At 33.4% G+C, this 13,344-nt stretch overlaps 1 protein-coding gene and 1 pseudogene across 1 annotated transcript in view; both read right to left on the reverse strand.

The window, feature by feature from the left end:
- LOC148942208 (protein ecdysoneless homolog) overlaps positions 1–13,344 on the reverse strand; it is a 222,158-nt gene that overhangs the window by 176,481 nt on the left and 32,333 nt on the right. The gene's annotated exons all lie outside the window — the stretch shown is intronic.
- Positions 2,569–2,695, reverse strand: LOC148942211 (small nucleolar RNA U3; annotated as a pseudogene).

Consider the following 13,344-nt stretch of genomic DNA (forward strand, 5'->3'; position numbering starts at 1 on the left):
GACGGCCCATTGATTTGGTGGGGGATTCCAAATCCCTCGAAACGTGCTTTTTATATCAAAATATTTCTAGTTTTCTCTGAGCATTCGGATAAATATAGATGAGGGCCAGGGGGAGAGGAGGTATAAACTAAATTAGGTATCAGCCGTCTTATCCAAATATATGGCCTTTTGCTTCTATTCAAACCTCGTAATGCATCACAAGGGTTTCATATATTTTTTTTCTGTTTCATCTAAGAGTCATAAAACTAATAATAAAAGGTTTTTTAAGATCATAATAGTAAGGATAAGACGCACATCTTCCTTACTATGGCCGTTTCAACATTTCTGGATTTATCAAACAGTTCGTGGTAACGAACCGTAAGTAAGGAACGACACGCATCAATAGTAACTAAAACTCTAAAAAACGAAGTTTTGATACCAATATATGCATCAAAAGAATCGAATTTTAATGCTGATTTCAAATATATAAGTTTCATTAAGTTTAGTTTTACCTATCTAAAGTTTACGAGTATGAGAATATTAGCCTTATTTTCGAATAAAGGGGGAAACATCCCCTAAAAGTCATAGATTCTTTAGGAAAATCACACCATCAGATTCCGTGTATCAGAGATTACTACTGTAGAGGTGTCAAGCTCCTATCTGTAAAAATGTGGAAATTTTGTATTTTTTTTTGTCAGAAAAAAAAATCACGGATGCGTGTTTCTTTTTATAATATTTTTTTTTCAGGGGTGATCGTATCAAACAAATGATCCCAGAACATTGGAAGAGGACTCATTTGAACGAAAATTAAAAGTTCCAGTGCCCTTTTTAAGTTACAAAAAAGATTGGAGGGCAACTAACTCCCCTGCCCCGCCTGTTTTCCCGTAAAATTGTCCGATAAAAATTTTGAGATAAAATAAACCCCAGCTCCTGGGGATACGTCTTTGAGTTATAAAATTTGCCCATTGTTTACGTATAGTATTTGTTATTGGGAAGCATACTACATTTTTCGGAAGGGGAGATTTTCGGCTTAAACTGGGTTTCCATGGGGATGATTTTCCTTGTGGAAAAAAGTGTGATTTCTTCTTCCAATTTTGTAAGAACGACTTCGGGAATAAAAGCGTCTTTTAATTACAATAGGAAGCCTTTTAAAAGTGCTAGAAACCTTACCGTGAAGAGCAGGTTATTGAGGAGGGAGCAACCCCTTATATACATAATTATTTCTGTTCGTTTTGAGTTTTAAAGTTGCTTCTTATTTTCAGTTAAAACAAATTATTTTATTTAATCGGAACTGGGCATATCGGGTCAGTAGATCAAAGATGTCCATAGGACACTGGATTTGCATCATAATTATTGAACCTCGTATCTCTTTCGTCTATTAAAAAGAAAATTCGAAAAAGGAATATGAATTAGTGCCTTTCATTTTATTCGTGCCTTAATATATATGTACCTTCTTTTTAACTTCGTTTTCCAGATGAAAGGAGAACCAACTTTTTCTGACGTACATATACTTTATACAATGGAGTCAGCTTTTAGCCTGAGAGGCCCAAGAGATTGAAGACAAAACATTCGTTTGAAATATGTTTGATGTTTTTGCTAATAAATAGTTATTTATCTGGTGCTTATTGTTTATTTTAATGATTGAAAAGGGAGATTGAATCTCTAGGAATAGAAATAAGATTATAAACCTAAGAAATTATGCAACATTAGTATAGGAAACTCAATGAAAGTAACTGAAAATCCCACAGCAGGCCTAGAACCTTGTTAGTAAGAACAATCCAACGAAAGAACTGGAAGTCTATCAAACCCTATGGAATTCTGATTGGGATCTTATAATCTAATATGCTTTTTTGTCAATAAGCTGAAAAATCAATAGCATGTGAGAAAATCCAACTAGTTTATTGTTCAACAAGTTGAAAATTCAATTCGGATATGGGAATCCAACATTTTTGTTTCTCAACAAATTGGATATTCGATAATGATCATGGAATTCCAAAATGGCCTCAATATTCAATATGAGCTGTTGAAATATCAGCTGTATTCAATATTCTGTTGTTCATAAACATTACAAACAATTTTTTTACAGTGCAAGATGAAACTTCCGAGACATCATGAGGGGGATGTTCAACTGACCAAAAGGCAACATGTAGATGCTACTACTGCTATTAATACTGCTGCTACTACTACAACACTATTGCTGCTTCTACTGCTCCTATTACTATCACTACCACTACACTGTAAAACAAAATTGCTCGTAATATTTATCAACAGCAAAATTGGAATTTCAACAGCTTAAATTGAATATTAGAGACCACTTTGGAATTCCATAGCCATTATTGAGTATCCAATCTGTTGAGAAACAAAAATGTTGGATTGCCATACCTGAAATGAATTTTTAAGCACAACGTGTTGTATTTTAACATCCTTATTGGATGTCCGTCTTGTTTGTTGAATTTCCTGTTCTTTAATTGGATTTCTATCACTATTGTTGTTCAATTTATTAGGCCTACAATCTTGTCGAACAATAAACTAGTTGGATGTTCTAACAGCTGCCAGGAATGGTCATAAATGACCAGTTTCAGATATAAGACCGAACAAGTCCTTCTCCTGCTTAGAGGCAGACTTTTCCACTCATCATAAAGTTTAGTTGAATCGTCGGTTTCCAGCGAAACCCAAGTAATCATACTACAGAAATAATCCTGTTAAGTATGATATTCAGGGTTGCCGCCAGACCAAAAAATTTCGTAACGTCCAAATTCTTAAAACGTAACTTTTTCGTAACTTTTGATAGGAAAGTCTCTTTTCAAGGCAGGGTGCCTTAATTTTGCTATCAAGAGCGGTACTTAAAGGGGGAGGGTACATTTTTAGCCTGTATAATTTGAAAAATATGTTTTTACGTAATCCCATTAAAAGTCCTCCCTCCAACTTTTAAAAGGTCCCTAAAAGCTATACAATAATAACAATTCATGCTTCTTTACCTTCAGGAAATTCCCATTTATTGAACTGTAAGTGATGCTTCCAGTTTACCTGCAAAACAAAGACACCCCCCCCCCGACGCGTGTATGTAACCCCAGGCTACTATTTTGCTTATTTTGTTGTTGCTGCTGTTATTTTTAATTGCTATTATTGGTGTTTTAAACCGAAAGTTGATGAGTTATACGTACAAGATAAAAGGCAAATCAACAAACACAGGACAATTTAGAGATTTTCAGAGAGGAAGATAACCAACTAGATTTTTTTTGTTAAATTTCAATAAAAACAATCTTAATGAATCCAGCTTGTTAAAAACACCCAAAAATCAATTTTAATCACTCCCTTCCCGTCTAATATTTTAGATTGGCTCGGTCTCAGTCTCACTTCCTCAAGCTTCAAATTTGCATCACTCCAACATGAAGATTTCAGCAATTCCGAGTGACAGAGTTTTTGTTCTGTTTTTATTTTATCGAATAAAAAATATTTCAATCGTTGTCTCCAGTTCTTATACGAAACACCAGTTATTTTACATAAAATGTCATTTTCAGTTTGTAATTTGAATCGTATCTCCCAACCAAACTCAAGAATATATGAATATAATCGAACAAATAATCGGGGCACAAAAAGCATTGGGTTTTACAAAACATAAACACCAAATTTACTTAGGTTTTAAATGCATAAACGGAAAAACTTGATGATTTGATGGAAAAAAATAAAAATATCAAATTATGCAAAAACGAATCAATTTTTTGCCCTGAATTTTCACTTATATTTATAGATTCTGGAAAAAAAATATTTTCAATATTTAAATTTTCCAATGAAAAAAAAATATATTGTCTCATCCAAGATTACAACTTAAGTTAAAACAGCCTCGAGAAGTGCTCTTACCGTTGTGCTATACTGATAAAAGTGGGAAGTAGCGAAACATTCGGAAGTGGTTGAAAAATAGTTCACAAATTTAAAAAAAAATTGTGTGACAAAGAAATAACTGGCAGACGGAACAAAAAGATCAGTGAGTTAATAAAAACGAACTGGAAATGATTTAATAAAAAAAAAGTTAGGGGGTATAATAAAAAGCCTATAATTTAATAAAGAAACGCCGAGAAATTCGAAGAAATTTAAATTTCAGGGGGTTGGGGCCCCAGTCCAGCCTGCGTGGTCCATATCAATCAGTTTTTAAGTAAACTCTAAGCCTACCCTATACAGATGCAAGAATGTTTATCTTCTTCAGAAAAATGGGCATTAGACTAGTTATCTTTTCCTAAAGCAAAATATTTAGTGATTGTCCTTTTCTGAAGAAAACATGCTAAACACACAAGCAATACTATTAAATTCTTTATTTTATACTATTTCGAAATATCATGGCCCCTTTTCTGAAAATACACCCACCACCCTGATGGTCTGGGATATAGCCCTAGGAGTATATTAAAACAATCAATCAATAAGATTCTTACTTTACAATAGGAAAGAACGCGAAAGAATATAACAAGAAAGAATGTCATCACAAGATTTGACACAACGATGAAAAGAATTTATACAGCTATATATGGGACCTCAGAAGGGGAGGGGGGGGTATAATGTCAAAAAAGTGACCATGATATTTGGAAAAATTCTAGCATAAAATCTAAAATCCCGGCTCAACTAAACCAGGCCCCCCCCCCTCCTTAATGCTTAGATATAAGCAAAAAATGGCTCATTTTTACAGTTTCATATATTTTGTCAATATCAGCTGTTCATAATCCCATATAAAAAGAGCGAGTTTTGTATATAACCTGACTTCTCGCGTGTGTACCAGTTAATTGACAAGTACCATATCATGTTATAATCATTTATTTAAAAAGAAATCATAAAGAAAATAGCTTTTATTATTATTTACCTGTTTTTATTATAGATTTTCCTTCCTGACTTCAGCTAGCTCCTTCTCCATATAATTTCAGTATGGCTGTTGACGGAACAAGATTCAAACTCAACATTGATGAAATTGAAAGTTGGTGAGGTGACTAACTGACTATTGTCACTAAACAAATGATAATCTTATGCTCATGAGAGAGAATGCCATCTTAACTTACTATGTGAGTAAGCGAAGTGGGTATTTTCTCACCCTAATAACTGAATGATTGTGTGATAAGATTAAATGACCGCGATGTGAAAGAATGTCGATACCCATGTCAGTGTAATTAAAATGGGAACAGTGGATTTTCTTACGGTGGGGAAAAAATAGCCTACTCAGAAAATGTGAAACTTGCTAGTAGAAAGGGGGGTCCGACTCGTGACCCTCACCCCTGCTGCCATCTACAATTTAGTCTAATGCTGACAGTTTCCGAGAACTTGATTGCGTAATCGATTGGGAATTTGGAACACCTGTGCTGTCGACCTCAATTCACCTATCGTGAATCAATAATTCCCCTTAGAAACAACAAATTAATTCCCCTTTCTTGACAGATCAATCAACCAATGACATCATCTGTCAGACTTTAAAAATTTTCACATAGAAACGATTCTCCAGGAATAGATCCAAGTCATTAATGTCTTTGCCTCGGAAACAACTCTTTTGGTCGAACTCCAAAGGATATTAATAGCCAAAGGCCATGGAAACAATTCTCCAAGAAACATCTTAGCGATGAATTGTTTTAGCGCGGGAATCAGGTTTCTTATTAATTTGAAATGCATTAGCGCAGAGATGCCAAAAACAAAAGGAACACGCTGAATTATGTTTAGGGATTATTTGGGCGAAACCGTTTTAGGGGATTATTTCGGCGAAACGGTTAGAGACATTTTAAAAGAAGATTTTAGGAAAGGTTTTAGAAGAGAATTTAATGATGAAACTCTGTGGTCGTTATAATACACAAGTTTCATTTGAACAGTGTTGTGAGGTCCTCTAACCCAACTCGAAAGGGTTCCAATCCTCATACACCAAGCCCGAAGGAAGCCCCCGGTCCTCAAAGGCCCCCCAAGCTCCCAAAGGGCCACCGGCGCCCCCCAAGGCCCACCCAGACCCCCAAAGGCCCTCCCCGGGCCCCCCACACGCCCATCGAGCTCCCAAACGACCAACGGGGTCCCAAAGGCCCTCCACCGGTCCCCAAATGTCCCCCAGGCCCCCAAAGGCCCACCCAGACCCCCAAATGCCATCCCCGGGCCCCCCCAAGGCCCAACCCGCTCCCAAAGGACCCACGGGGTCCCAAATGCCCTCCACCGGTCCCCAAATGTCCCCCAGGCCCCCAAAGGCCCTCCATGTGCCCCAAAGGCCATCACTGTGCCCCAAAGGCCCTCCCCCGGCCACCAAAGGTCCCCCGGGCCAGAGAAGCGCCGCCGGGATGCGCCGCAAAAAAGTAAACTAAAAAGTAAAAATTTCGAAATGTTATCCCCCAAACGCCCTCCTCAGTCCCCCACAAGCCCTCCCCTGGTCCGCCCAGGTCCCCCGGGCACCCCAAGGGCCCCCCGGCCCCCCACGGGTCCCCCCCACACCCTCCCGTGGCCCTCCCAAGAGTCCACTCTCCATTTTTTAATAATTTTGTATGGCTTTATTATATCTTTTCTGCACAAGTTCCATTCATATTGTCATTCCTTCACCCATTTTCCAATCTCAAAGATTCCACTCCACAATTCATTAATACTTACTTTATTTTTTAAACATGGCATTTTTTTAACTTTTTTATTTATCCTGAAATGATATGAAATATGCTTACGTCTCTACAAATCCTTCTCTTTACTTGTTCATAGAAACGACAAGGCTCTACCACTGATAATCTATGACAGGTTATCGACACTACCTAGTTTATTGCATGCATTAAATCAGTATTTTTTACGCAGTGGAAGGATAAACACACAATTCATATCTAAAAAAGTGAGGATGAATTATTCAATGAACGTATGTGCACATGATAAAATCATTGTCGTATTGAATACTGACAAGGAGAAATACCTGAACTATGAAACGAGTGCAAGCGGTAACACTATTGGAAATGTATGCATGCGTTGTCATGACAGCGAGAAGTTAGATTTCTTTGGAGTACCCAAGAATTTCAATCGTGTAAACGGTGGATATGCAAGAGTATCATTACCAGAGAAATTAGTGCTCAAAGAGAATGCAAACTTAAAAATAATTGTCGATGATCGGGGACAACTCCTTGCTAGGGTTTCTGGTAACACATTACCTGTTGATAAATCCTATCATCATTTTTCCGGTATTAGCATTTTAAAGAGAACAAGAAGGAGAAGACAGGCATACTCCTGCAATAATGTCATTAATCATATCTTGTCAATATGCCAAAACTGGCATCTATGTAAAAAGAATATGACAGTAGACAGTGAAATCACAGGCAGAATAAAAAGGACATTAGCAGACAATATCATCAATGAATATAAAGATGAATTGACGGAAAGTGAAGCGCAAGTGTACTAATAATGTGTAATAATGTATTTAACGTATTTTTATATTAATATTCTACATGTCATTATTTAATTAAAAATATTTTATGCGTTATTTTGTTAAGTGTTCATTATTTTAGGGTATGCTAGAACGTCAAACGCTCAGAATATCTATTAAAAAGGTCAGAGATGAAAGAAAAAGAATTTTTAGAGATTAAGATACTACTAGCAGGCTCAATGTTTTATAGAAGATAGAAAAGTTCAAGATCTCTTCTGAATTTTACCAAAGAACACAATTCACTTCTAATTTCACCAGAGAAAATAAAAAGCTTCCACTTCAGTTTTAAGTTCACCAAGACATAAAAAATTTTAAGTTCACTTCTAAATTTTTCTGTAGAAGATAGGAAAAGTTATGCTATGATTATGATTATTTTCCATGAAGATAAAATGTTTCACTTTAATTCTAAATTTTCTTAAATTCAATTCCGACCTTTCTCAAAGAGTCAAATTTAAAGTTCTGTTCCAAATATTTTCCCGGAAGACGAAAAGTTCAACTTCGATTCTTAAATTTTCACAATGAAAATGAAATAAGCTATTGATCATTTCTATTTTCCCAAAATAATATAAAAATTTTACACTTCAGTTCAGATTTTTCTCAAACAGATGAAAAAATTTAAAATACTGTTCCAAATTTTTCATAGAAGATAGAAAAGTTCAAGTTCTCTTCTGAATTTTATCAATTAAAATTAAATAAGTTACTTATCAATTCTAATTCCACCAGATAAAATAAAAAGCTTCCACGTCAGTTTTAAGTTCACCAAGACATAAAAAATTTTAAGTTCACTTTTAGATTTTTCCGTAGAAGATAGGAAAAGTTATCCTATGATTGTGATTATTTTCCAGGAAGATAAAAAGTTTCACTTTAATTCTAAATTTTCTTAAATTCAGTTCCAACCTTTCTCAAAGAGTCAAATTTAAAGTTCTGCTCTAAATATTTCCCCGGGAGAAGAAAAGTTCAACTTCGATTCTGAATTTTCTCTATGAAAATGAAATAAGTTATTGATCATTTCTATTCTCCCAAAATAAATATAAAAATTTTCCACTTCAGTTCAGATTTTTCTCAAACAGATGAAAAAATTTAAAATACTGTTCCAAATTTTTCATAGAAGATAGAAAAGTTCAAGTTCTCTTCTGAATTTTACTAAAGAACACAATTCAATTCTAATTTCACCAGAGAAAATAAAAAGCTTCCACATCAGTTTTAAGTTCACCAAGACATAAAAAATTTTAAGTTCAATTCTAAATTTTTCCGTAGAAGATAGGAAAAGTTATCCTATGATTGTGATTATTTTCCATGAAGATAAAAATTTTCACTTTAATTCTAAATTATCTTCAATTCAGTTCCGTTCTTTCTCGAAGAGTCAAATTTAAAGTTCTGTTCTAAATATTTTCCTGGGAGAAGAAAAGTTCAACTTCGATTCTGAATTTTCTCATTGAAAATGAAATAAGTTATTGATCATTTCTATTTTCCCAAAATAAATATAAAAATTTTCCACTTCAGTTCAGATTTTTCTCAAGCAGATGAAAAAATTTAAAATCCAGATCCAAATTTTTCATAGAAGTTAAAAAAGTTCAAGTTCTCTTCAGAATTTTACCAAAGAACACAATTCAATTCTAATTTCACCAGAGAAAACAAAAATCTTCCACGTCAGCTCTTTATTTCACAAAGACATAAAGAAATTTAAAGTTCAATTCTAAATTTGTCGGTGGAAGATAGGAAAAGTTATACTATGATTTGTAATTATTTTCCATGAAGATGAAAAGTTTCACTTTAATTCTAATTTTCTTAAATCCTGAAATGACATAAAATATGCTTACGGCTCTACCAATCGTACTCTGTGCTTTTTCATGGACACGACGCGGCTTTCCCACTGGTACTCTATGGCAGGTTATCGACACTACCTAGTTTATTGCATGCATTAAATCAGTATTTTTTACGCAGTGGAAGGATAAACACACAACTCATATCTGTAAAAAAGTGAGGATGAATTATTCGACGAACGAATGTGCACATGATAAAATCATTGTCGTATTGAATGCTGACAAGGAGAAATACCTGAGCTATGAAACGAGTGCAAGCGGTAACACTCTTGGAAATGTATGCTTGCGTTGTCATGACAGCGAGAAGTTAGATTTCTTTGGACTATCGAAATCATTCAAAATTGCTCAAGGTGGGTATGCGAGAGTGAGAGCACCAGAGATGATAGTGCTAAAGGAGAATGACAACTTAAAAATAATTGTCGATGATCGGGGAAAACTCCTTGCTTACAGTTCTGGTAGCACGATACCTATTGATAGATCCTATTCCCATTGTTCTGGTATTACTATTCAAATGAAAGCAAAGAAGAAAAGAAAGGCCTACTGCTGCACTAGTGTAATAAATCATATCATGTCTACCTGCTAGAACTGCCATCTATGTAAAAATAATGTGAGAATAGACAGTGAAATCACAGGCAGGATAAAAAGGACATTAGCAGACAATATCATCAATGAATATAAAGATGAATTGACGGAAAGTGAAGCGCAAGTGTACTAATAATGTGTAATAATGTATTTAACGTATTTTTATATTAATATTCTACATCTCATTATTTCATTAAAAATATTTATGCATTATTTTGTTAAGTGTTCATTATTTTAGGGTATGCTAGAACGTCAAACGCTCAGAATATCAATTAAAAAGGTCAGAGATGAAAGAAAAAGAATTTTTAGAGATAAAGATACTACTAGCAGGCTCAATGTTTCATAGAAGATAGAAAAGTTCAAGATCTCTTCTGAATTTTACCAAAAAACACAATTCAATTCTAATTTCACCAGAGAAAACAAAAATCTTCCACTTAAGTTCTTTATATCACAAAGACATAAAGAAATTTAAAGTTCAATTCTAAATTTTTCTGTAGAAGATAGGAAAAGTTATGCTATGATTGTGATTATTTTCCATGGAGATAAAAAGTTACACTTTAATTCTAAATTTTCTTAAATTCAATTCCGACCTTTCTCAAAGAGTCAAATTTAAAGTTCTGTTCCAAATATTTTCCCGGAAGAAGAAAAGTTCAAATTCGATTCTGAATTTTACTAAAGAACACAATTCAATTCTAATTTCACCAGAGAAAATAAAAATCTTCCACTTAAGTTCTTTATTTCACAATGACATAAAGAAATTTAAAGTTCAATTCTAAATTTTTCGGTGGAAGATAGAAAAAGCAATACCATACTTGTGAATATTTTCCCGGAAAATAAAAATTTCTAGTTCAATTTAAAATTTTCTCAACGAAGTCAAGGAAAGTTCAAGTTCTCTTCTGAATTTTCTCCATGAAAAAGAAATAAGTTATTGATCATTTCCATTTGCACAAAATAATATAAAAATTTCCACTTCAGTTCAGATTTTTCTCAAAGAGATGAAAAAATTTAAAGTTCTGTTCCAAATATTTTCCCGGGAGAAGAAAAGTTCAACTTCGATTCTAAAATGTCCCAATTCAAATTAAAGGTTTTACTGCTAGCGTATAATTCCTCAAAATAATATAAAAATTTTCTAAGATATTTCAGGATCTTCTCACAGATTCAAAAATTAAAAATGCTGTAAAAAACTTTCCACAGACTTTAAAAAAGTTATTGATCTATTCTGTAATTTAAACGAGAACACGATACATTAAAAATTTCACATAAAACAAAAAGAATATTCTGCGTCAGTTTTTAGTTCACCAAGACATAAAAATTTTAAGTTCACTTCTAAATTTTTCCGTAGAAGATAGGAAAAGTTATCCTATGATTGTGATTATTTTCCATGAAGATAAAAAGTTTCACTTTGATTCTAAATTTTTTTAAATTCAATTCCGACCTTTTCTCAAAGAGATGAAAAAATTTAAAGTTCTGTTCTAAATATTTTCCCGGGAGAAGAAAAGTTCAAGTTCAATTCTGAATTTTCTCAATGAAAATGAAATAGGTTTTTGATCATTTCTATTTTGCCAAAATAAATATAAGAATTTTCCACTTCAGTCCAGATTTTTCTCAAAGAGATGAAGAAATACAAAATCCTGTTCCAAATTTTTCATAGAAGTTAAAAAAGTTCAAGTTCTCTTCAGAATTTTACCAAAGAACACAATTCAATTCTAATTTCACCAGAGAAAACAAAATCTTCCACTTCAGTTCTTTATATCACAATGACATAAAGAAATTTAAAGTTCAATTCTAAATTTTTCGGTGAGAGATAGAAAAATTAATACCATACTTGTGAATATTTTCAAAGAAGATAAATACCATACATGTGAATATTTTCCCGGAAGATGAAAAGTTCTAGTTCAATTTAAAATTTTCACAACGAAGTGAAGAAAAGTTCAAGTTCTCTTCTGAATTTTCTTAAAGAAGTGAAAAAGTTAGCTCAATTCTGAATTTTACCAATGAAAATGAAAAATTAGAAAATGAGGGACTCGTTCTATTATTAAAGACAATCGTTCAAACTCGTTCATCTAACCTCCAAAACAATAGGTTAGGTTGGGTATAAATAAATATTAATAAATAAATAGAAACATTTCTACATGTTTAAGTTAGGTTAGGTTAGATTAACTTATCATGAGCGCTCATGATAAGATAACCTAAACTTTTCTGGCAAGTACGGTTAGAATAGGCTAGATTAAGTTAGGTTAGATTAGGTTAGGTTAACCTACGTATACTTCACTTAGGTTAGGTGAGAGTCAGGCAAAAAGTTAGGTGTATGATTAGGTTAGGTTATATTAAGTTAGGTTAGATTAAGTTAGGTTAGATTAAGTTAGGTTAGGCTAGGTTAGCCTACGTACGCGCGCGTACGTAGGCTAGCCTAGCCTAACCTAACTTAATCTAACCTAACTTACGTACGCTTCACTTAGGTTAGGTGAGAGTCAGGCAAAAAGTTAGGTGTATGATTAGGTTAGGTTATATTAAGTTAGGTTAGATTAAGTTAGGTTAGGCTAGGTTAGCCTACGTTCGCGCGCGTAAGTAGGCTAACCTATCCTAACCTAACTTAATCTAACCTAACTTAATATAACCTAACCTAATCATACACCTAACTTTTTGCCTGACTCTCACCTAACCTAAGTGAAGCGTACGTAGGTTAACCTAACCTTACCTAATCTAACCTAACTTAATCTAGCCTATTCTAACCATACTTGCCAGAAAAGTTTAGGTTATCTTATCATGAGCGCTCATGATAAGTTAATCTAACCTAATCTAACTTAAACATGTAGAAATGTTTCTATTTATTTATTAATATTTATTTATACCCAACCTAACCTATTGTTTTGGAGGTTAGATGAACGAGTTTGAACGATTGTCTTTAATAATAGAACGAGTCCCTCATTTTCTAATTTTTCATTTTTATTGGTAAAAGTGAGACTTGAGCTAACTTTTTTCCCAGCTTTTAGAAAACTTAGAAGAGAATTTAAACTTTTCCTCACTTCATTGAGAACCTTTTAAATTGAACTAGAACTTTTTATCTTTTAGCAAAATATTCGAATGTAGATTAATTTTCTTATGTGAAAATATTCACAAGTATGGTATTAATTTTTCTATCTCTCACCGAAAAATTTAGAGTTCAACTTTAGATTTCTTTATGTCTTTGTGAAATAAAGAACTGAAGTGGAAGATTCTGTTTTCTCTCGTGAAATTAGAATTGAATTGTGTTCTTTGGTAAAATTCTGAAGAGAACTTGAACTTTTTTAACTTCTATGAAAAATTTGGAACAGTATTTTGTATTTCTTCATCTCTTTGAGAAAAATCTGAACTGAAGTGGAAAATTTTTATATTTATTTTGGGAAAATAGAAATGATCAAAAACCTATTTCATTTTCATTGAGAAAATTCAGAATTGAACTTGAACTTTTCTTCTCCCGGGAAAATATTTAGAACAGAACTTCAAATTTCTTTATGTCTTTGAAAAAGGTCGGAATTGAATTTAAGAAAATTTAGAATTAAAGGGAAACTTTTTATCTTC

The sequence above is a fragment of the Artemia sp. Qi Xiang Cuo genome, chromosome 17 (genome assembly GCF_049724085.1).
Source record: "Artemia sp. Qi Xiang Cuo chromosome 17, ASM4972408v1, whole genome shotgun sequence".
Classification (NCBI taxonomy): Eukaryota; Metazoa; Arthropoda; class Branchiopoda; order Anostraca; family Artemiidae; genus Artemia; species Artemia sp. Qi Xiang Cuo.